The sequence below is a fragment of the Phalacrocorax carbo genome, chromosome Z (genome assembly GCF_963921805.1).
Source record: "Phalacrocorax carbo chromosome Z, bPhaCar2.1, whole genome shotgun sequence".
In the NCBI taxonomy this organism is placed as follows: Eukaryota; Metazoa; Chordata; class Aves; order Suliformes; family Phalacrocoracidae; genus Phalacrocorax; species Phalacrocorax carbo.
In genome coordinates, this window is record NC_087548.1 from 32,910,716 (window position 1) to 32,919,772 (window position 9,057).

Below are 9,057 nucleotides of genomic sequence, written 5' to 3' on the forward strand. Positions count from 1 at the left end.
ATCAGTCGCAAACATGTTTAGATTCACAGCTTCAGCTAATTTCCTGACTTGTAAACACAAAGGTAACGTGTCAGTTTAATTCAGAGCCACTGGAACCTGTGGATTCTGTCTTGTAATTGTGCAGTCAGTGCTGATACAGTCTTTAAACGGAGCAAATGTTCAGCTGGTACCCATTTAAGGTATTTCCAGATCTACTTTAGTGCTTTTATCCACTTAAAAAGTGGCAGAACTCAAAGCTAGATATTCACTGTAATAAAAGGAACACATTCATATAGGAAGGAAAATTAGAGCAGTTCTCATCCCACCAGGAACTTAGTTCTATGCAAATTGAGAGTTCACACAGAACTTAAATGTGCATAAGGACAACAATCTCTCCCTTGGCTGTATGATCATATATTCAGAGCTCAAATGGCTGAAGAAACAGGTTCTTGGTGCCTTTATGCAAACTGAGACATGAAGAGGTTTTAATTATGTAAATAGTCATGCACTACAGGCAATATAGTGTAATGAGTTAATCAATAACATGGGAAAGGGCACAGCTTGCCATTTGTTTTCATTCTTCTGTATTTATTTCTGTTTTAATTGACTTAATGGTCTTTTCCAACCAATTTTAACATGATCTATCACAAGCCATGCCTTTTTAATAAATCAGTCTGAAGTCTTTTTCTTCTTAATTTCCAATTAATAAAAAAATATCTGTGAATTTCAAGGGAAGAGATAGCTAACATCCTGTCTATAGGACAGTGGTACAGTTTACAGTCTTCAGTACTGGATTGCCATTAAACATCTGCCTGAAGACAGAGGGAATAAAATACTTTACACTTTAAAGTCTATAAAATTTTACTGTATTGTTTTAAAATAATAGTGATAATTAGGATCTTATTACTATATTAGTCATTGAAGGAAAGTTTTTATCATTTTATTCTAGGACAGTAAAATTAGTTCAAATTATGGAAAACAACGATGTAAGAATTCCTCCACAAGAATAAGTTTCATAATTCCAATTTATTTTATACAAAAATGTTTGTACTGTTTTTATTTGTAAATGTAATTAACTTAGAAACTTCTCTCATTCTCTCACACAATAGAAATTCTCTTTCGTTTCAGTTAGAAAAAGACTAACGCATTCATGAAATTAAAGCACACCCCTGCAAATCTTTTTATCTGGACTGGAAAGGTGTTCTTCCTTGTCTTTCCCAACTGTTTTGTTTACAGAAACAAAAATAAGTTGGTGCTCTGCTCCAGAAGAATTAGAATAAACAATTGTCTGGCTGGGACATAGTCATTACTTATCATCCCCAAAATTTTTAGGTCATCTTCAAATATGCCATCCTTATAAGGCAAAATAGTCCTACACTGGACTCTTTCAACTCCAGGAACACTTTATATAAAATTACAGAAACTGTGTGAAGAGTTTTTCCTCTTTGGTAACTCAGTGCTGTAATCTTAGGAGCCTAATATCTTCTCTAATAGAAATTAGCAATTACATCTATGAACTCGGTTAATGAAGTTCTTGATGTGAAAATACTAAGCAAATAATATCAAATTATAAGACTGATTCTGTTTTCTGAAATACCTTATGACAAGCTTATGTCCCAGTGAGTTCTCTTACGACAACCTCTAACCTTTTCCAAAAAGTGATCTTTTTTTCCAAACCAAAAAGGGCATATGATTCATCGAGGTTGAAGAAGTCATGCTCATTTCCTTTATTGCTGTCCAGAGGTGTAATATGCTTTTAACTGCAATTCTCCTAAATAGAGTTGCTGAGTATATCTTTTCCAATAATAGTTTCATTTAATGGCCTTCTATTAAATTATAAAATAAAAAGGATTTAACCTACAGGAAATATTTGTTTATTCTATTAATGTTGTTTATTCTATCAATATTTGTTTGTTAAAGACATGCTACAGTCTTGAATAATACAGTTTTCTACGGAATATTGTTGATATAGTATGGCAACAAATAATGATTTAGACTAATAGGGAGTTTGGATGGGGTTTTCAGTTCCGGTTTTTCAGTATTTTCCTTTATATACATGACAGAATTTTATGCATGCAGCAGAGTTTTGTGTGAAGATATTATCACTCATTTTATGGTTAAATGTTCTTCCTGTTTACGTTGCAGACTTAGTCCTGATTAGTGATGGTAGAGGGAAGTTTGCATTAAAAGTCCATAGGGCTCAGAAAGCTGTTTATTTCTATGGAACCTTAACTCAGGAAATAATCAGAGAAGTTTAGTCTTGATCAGTAGGCTACTGAATATTTTTCGTTATTTATAACGTCTTCTCAATATAGATAACTAAGAAGGCTAGAAGAATCATATTTTTATTATTTTAAAACCCTGTTAGGATATGTTTTGATTAACATTGAACCTTCTGATTTATTAATTATTTACGCTGCTTGTCTCCTTCTTGTGGTGGATATAAATAACTATATTTGCTCTGGAACAGTTAGAACTTTTGTAATTAGAAATAGTAGAATAATTTGCCTACTAAAAAGTCCCTGTTAATCCCATTGTCCTTGCTTGCTAATTCGTGTACAGGCCAGACTTCCTATAACATTCCTATGATTTATATTTTTTCTTGAAAAAACTTGGGCACTTAAGCCTAAATTGCAGGTGGACATTCTTTTCATCCTACCCTTTGCATCATATTTTGTGCTAGGAAAGAAAAAAGTGTACTATAAACCAGTCAGCTTTTATAATATCCATGTCTTTCATGAAGATTCAGGGACCTCATTGCTGCAACAGAAGCATGAATAGTTTCATGCGTGGCAGGGAAATAGAAACGTGTTACTTAGAGAATCAAAGTTCCCTGAGATTTCAGCAATGCTTTGTGGAGAAATTTGAGACATGCTTTAGAAAATCTGAATATTTTTCTCATGAAGGATCCCTAATCAAATTACATCATAGATGTTATTTACATTTTTTTGAAATACATAATTAGACAATGAGATTTCAACAGATATAGATTAGAGTTGTTTTAGATACTTTTAATATTTTAATACTTTTAATAAGTCATCTGTATTGGAAATATCAGTACCTTTGTAGAACATATTGCTTGCCCTATCCTCTACAGAATTCAGACTTTGAGTATTCCATCACTGTAAGATTTTTTTGTCATAAGGCTGTTATATCATCAAAGGCTGCTGCACTTTAGACATCTCAGTGTCCTTTGATCTCCATAATCAGCTTCTTCCTACATAATATGCACTTTACTGTAAAAAGTAAATTGCAAGCTCTCAAGATCAGCCACAGAGAAGAATTAAATACTGCTGGAATTAACAGAGGGCCTTATGGAATAAAGAGCAAGTTGGCCGACAGTCATCATGACACTGAGTTTCAGTTTACTGCACTGGCATAAACGTTGTTCAAAATTTGTTCAGTAATGTAGTTTAATTTGGCTGAAAAAATAAAATGTTATTTGTAAATATGTTTCCCTTTAATATTAAGCCACATACCATCTTTCACTGTGACTTTTGCTCTTGTAAAAACATGTTCTCCTACATTGCCCTGCAGACTATTTAATAATCAGGCTTCTGTTAAAGGCTATAAATGTTTCTAAGCAACCACAGCCCACTTTAAATATGCTAGTCAATTAGCTCTAGGCACCATCTTCCAGAGTTTGTCTATTGTTTCTTTCTGATGTGAAACATGAAGAGACAGATAAAGAGAGAGAGGAAATTTTAAAATAATGCCTTGTACTAATCAAGGTTGATGCTATTAAGTAACACCTCTTGCAGATAAAGACAGCCCTCGGAGAGCCCCTATCCAAGAGTACAGTGATGTGTGTGCTCAGCAATCCCTTATCAACATATAAGCCAGAAAGGACAGAAACTTATCTAGTTAGTGCCAATGTGGAAAATAAAAACTAAAAAGCAAGAGAGGTATTGGTCATTGTGAGAATAGCTTATCCTATTTTGTATAGTGTTTTCATACTATGATTTTTAATACTTCCTTCTTTCCACAGAAAAACTAATTAAAAAATTGTCTCCATAAAATAAACTCAGTTGTTACATACTTCTTAAAGAGAAGACTCTAAAGAATTATTTTTCTATTTGAAGTTAAATATCAGTTGAATTTTGATCACAGAGAGATGTCTTAGGTAGATTACTCCTGTTAATCTATGATTTTCTTTTTCTCTTTGTCATGTTCTATGACCCATTTTATTCCTAGAGTCACAACAGCCTTTCCTACTTGATGTGGTCAGTTTTGCTGCTTATCTGTAACAGTTTCTCCACTGTATTATTGTGTGTAGATATCTCAGCGAGGAATGTCCGAGAAGAAAATAGTGACAATTCATTAAGCCTTTTGTGGCTTAGAATAGCTCCCCCTGTTGGGGCCCGTACAAAACACAGTTTGTGTTTGATAGGAATACCCAACATGATCTAACTAAGCAAGGATGACTCGTGCTGGAACTTGATACTTAACAGCAAGCCTTTTCTGGTATTGCCACTGCCATTTGACACAAGGTTGAGAGTGACATAAAGGATAAAATTACATCAAAACAGGGAGGCTAGAAAGGGACTAAAGTGTGTGCCTGGTAACTTGTCTAACTCACTAGCTATATTTCTATGTGTTCCTTTCCAACTGATAGCATATTCTATAAGCTGTACCATCAGAACAAGAATGGACAAAGGTCTTTGTAACACAGTAGCTCCCCTGTGACATTGAGTGGCTGATAATAGAAATTTTGGGGAACGTAAGAACAGCACAAATATGTAGTGATACTACCCCTAAGCATGTATCCACAAAATTGCACCTTAGGGACCTTCTGAGGCTGGAAAGAGTATCAGTGTATTTACAGTTTTACAGGATTTTTCTTCCACATTTTTTTTTCTGGCCTTCCCTTGGGTCTATGGAAAACTTTGAAACCCCAATAACTTTTTGCAAGGAGTTTCACATCTTCCCTATGAGCTGTACTTATTCTGAACCTTGCACTTGTTACTCTCCGTTTTCAGGCTATAGTTTTTGTACTGGGAGAAAAAAGGAATGATGGTTCCCTTCTTTTATCTTCTACACACCAGACATGATTTTATAAACCTCTCTCTGATCTTTACTCGTTTATCTCTGTTCCGGACTGAAGAATGCTAGGTACACAGTCATTACTCATACAAAAACTGTCTTATGATTTTGATCATCATTTTTTGTCCTGCTACTCATCTTGCCCAGTGTTGCTGTATTTACTTTTGAGATGAACTATCTAACTCTGAATGGAAATGAACCACCTTTAAGTTGTGAGTGCTTGTGATATTAGGATGGTTTTTCTCAGGGAAAAACGGCATGCTGAATTTCATCTGGCAATTTATTGTCCATTCACTCAATCATCTTAGGAATCTTCTTTCTCCACAATGAAGTCAGCAGTTTTGCTTCTCTAAATTTCTTGAGAAAAACAAGTGATATAATTTTTCACCACCTTTTTCAGCTCTGCCATCAACATATTAAACATAATGGGTTAATGTATGAAACTGGAAGCCTCCCCTTGAATACAGAATAATTTAGCTGTTTCGTAGTATGTTCAACAACCCCAAATTTCCTGTATGTTACCATACACACATTATGTTATATATAGAACATATTATAAATTGCCAAACTCTCTGTACACGTACAAAATAATCACAAATTTGCTGCAATGCTTTACTAGCCATGAAGTGTTTTCTCACTAGGTCAATGAATACCCTGCCTTACTTATCAAAAAGAGACAGGTCAGGTCATATATGCCTAACCACCATATTACCTTATACAAAGTAGGTAGAAAGTGTATTAAATGTTTGACATATCTTTTCATATAGCTATAACTTGTAGAATACTTTCTTACAAGAATCAGTGAATTGCTTTCCAGTCTTGCTTTGCCTTTACAGCTGAGTATTATTCACAGTACAAAGGCTAGTGTGAGATATCCCACAAAACAGAAAGGCTGGAAGTCCTCAGTACCCTTTGCTGTTACAGCTGTTACTCATTCAATGCATTCCCTACATTTCCATTTATAGCACACCTTAAGAATCACACCATAGCAGTAAGACTTTCTTTTATTCCAACACTGAAAAATCTGAACTATGTTCTCATTCCTGCACCTTAGGAGATAAATACAAGAGTTTATTACATGATCTACTGGTCCAAGCATTATGCTCTGTTTCCTGAATAGAAGAACCTCTTGGAATTTCAGAAGGGATGCACTTTCTAAGGTGTACTAAATATTGCCATGTAGGAGGAAGTTTGTGGTTTATAACACAAAACCCAAACCAAAAGAAGCTATAGGTCTTTTAGAAAAAAATAACTAACATTGCAAAAATCTGTAAAAATGAACACTTAGAAAGCAAGTGCATGTGAAGTCTTACTTTGAATCTTTGCAGATTTTGCTGTTGTCCACGGAATTTCTCACCTAAGAAAAAAGGAAGGGGCAAAATAAAACTTTTGTGAAATGCATGATATATTATTCCATTAGAGAATTTAATTTAAAAATTGTCACAAGCAAGATTCATTTTTACTTTCTAATTTTGAATGCAAGTGAAGGGAACATCCTGTGTATTCAGTATTCAATCTCTAACAGCAAAGAGTTCTATACAATTTAAAAGGACACATACTGTCACTGGTCTCAACCTATGTAAGAGTAAATAATCTAATATAAAAGACAAAAAAATTATACATCAAATTATGACTTATAAAAACATAAAATCCATCTTTTTCAGTGCATAGAAATGGATATTCAGTGTCATATTCTGTGGGAAGAGAAATATTTTTTATAGACTTGATGCTTAGAACATATCATGTACTATCCTTGTTCTTTGCATGCAATCAATAAATTTTTTCAATTTCAGATTGAGAAAATGTAAACATAAGAATAGACATAGAACAAAGAACCCAATCCAATATTCATCTAACATAGTGAAAAATCTTACAGAGACTCCCTCTATGAGGACTGGAGACAGCTCTGAAAGGGGGGTTACTCTGAAAAGGGGTTGCACCTTTCTACTAGGTAGATGTATTTGCTTCCAAATGATCCAATAGTGACAGAGGATTTATCAGGTTCAAGACACTGAGGCAGAATATCTTCAGTTTAAATTTGTGTTCTGAACTGTAGTTGGAGCTTTAAAAATAACTATCGTTTTGTTTATTTAATTGAAAGACAATTACAGAAATGTTCTCCAAAATTTTTGGTAGAGAAACAGAGAAGGGACTTTTGGGTAGTTTTATAAATAGCCCAGACAAGGACTTATGCTGGTCATAAATATTTTGTTGATTGTATTTTCCACAGTAGAAGATATACTCATCCCCAATTTCCTACCAAAGTTTTTAGCGTTTTTCTAGTCAATCTTAAAAGAACCTGGTTTGAGACAAGAGCTGTTACTTTAATGTTATGCTGTTACTTTAACGTTATGCCGTCATTAGACACTGTTCTGGAGCAATCAACAGTGTTGAACAATCCTTCTACTTCATATATTTTACAAAGAAACAAGCAGTTACAGTTTTCCTCAGAAAACACCAACATATTTCAAATTCTAAAAATTAAAGTCATGTTATAGAAACCTGGTCAGTGAATGTGAAAAGCCTGTGCAGAGAAGTGGAACTGGTATGTTTTTATTTTTGCAGATACCTGTAGTTTTATGTCTAACACAGGGCAACCAGGTCTTCCTGCCTTCTCTGACTATTTTCAGTCTTCCATGGTACAGGAGTGGAGGATGGGCTGGCTTAGGTATACCTGATCCTGCTGGACCTAGGGCTGGAACCTTATCCATAGCTGGGAAACAATGGATATATCCTATGCACACCATGCTGCCTTCTCCCATGTCCTGCCCACATCGCTGGCCAAAGAAGAACAATGAACAGAAGAGATATGGCTAAAGCAAATTTTCTTTCAGTTTATGCAGCAGCAGACAGAAAAATGGAAGGAAGGTAATCAAGAGGAGCAAATCCAAGCATCTGTTCTCTGTTCTCTGTGCAGCAGATGCCCCAGGGCCCAAAAGGAGACATTGCAACCATCAACACATTTTTTTTTCTTCTGTTTTGTTCTTTGTAGTTTCATTCTTGATGGAAGGTTCTGTGCCAGGTCAAGCTCAACAAAATAGCTTCACTGCTTGTTCATTTTAATCTGGCCCTGGATCTAGCTCTGGTTCATAGAACCTGAAAAGAATCTGATTTTATGTCTCCACAGTATTTTTACTGTATTTTTGAAGACATCTAAGGGAACAATATTCTATCCTGGTATTAACAATTTATTATGATATATTTTGCCATTTCTCTCTCTCTCTTTTTTTTTATTTTTTTTAATTTTTTTTTATGAAATAGCATTAGGAGGTGCATGAAATCCTTAAAGAGAGAACATGTAAAAGTTGGCTGTTGCAGAAATATTGCATTGATGCTTGCCAGAGAAAAAACTCTCTCAGGAATGGTAAAATGGAGAATTCATACAAAACAGAAGAGTCAAAAAGTTAACACCACACCTGAGAAAATTTTTTTTATATTATTGGTTCAGGAAGCGTGTTAACATGGCTCTCTATTTCATTGCAATGTCAACCCTTTTGGACACACTTGCTTTAGTAAAATGTGTAATAAATTGTAGTTCCCATTTAAAGACAAGAAAAGTACTTTTTACTACTCTAGGTGTTCCTTTCATCAGTAAGTTCAATAGAAGAAAGAAAAAAGTCAACCACCAATATACCTTCCACCCCATAAACTAAAGGGAAGATTTTGAAAATACTTAGATGAATGATTAGAGGGTGGTGGAGCACTGGAACAGGCTCCCCAGGCAGGTAGTCATGCTGCCAAGCCTGACAATATCCAAGAAGAATATGGACAATGCCCTCAGGCACATGGTGTGAATTTTGGAGTTGTCGTATGCAGGGACAGGAGTTGGACTCAATGATCCTTGCAGGTCTGTTCCAATCAGGACATTCTATGATTCTATTTTTTCACATGTGAACAGTCAAAGTGAAGCTCTACTGGCGGGGTAAGAGACAAATTATACATCATTTAGCTCCTTCAGTAAGCACTCAATACAAGTGACCAGCTAACTGTTAAATACATTGAGCAAAGGAATGTCACTGAGCTCTAAGGCAATTT

General features: G+C 34.8%; 1 protein-coding gene across 1 annotated transcript in view; it reads right to left on the reverse strand.

Moving 5' to 3' along the window:
• Positions 1-6,353, reverse strand: part of PTPRD (protein tyrosine phosphatase receptor type D) — a 444,998-nt gene extending 438,645 nt beyond the window's left edge. Inside the window, exon 1 of the mRNA XM_064437711.1 lies at positions 6,336-6,353. The gene's annotated coding sequence lies outside the window, so the exon portion shown is untranslated. The remainder of the gene's footprint in view (positions 1-6,335) is intronic.
• Positions 6,354-9,057: the final 2,704 nt, after the last annotated feature.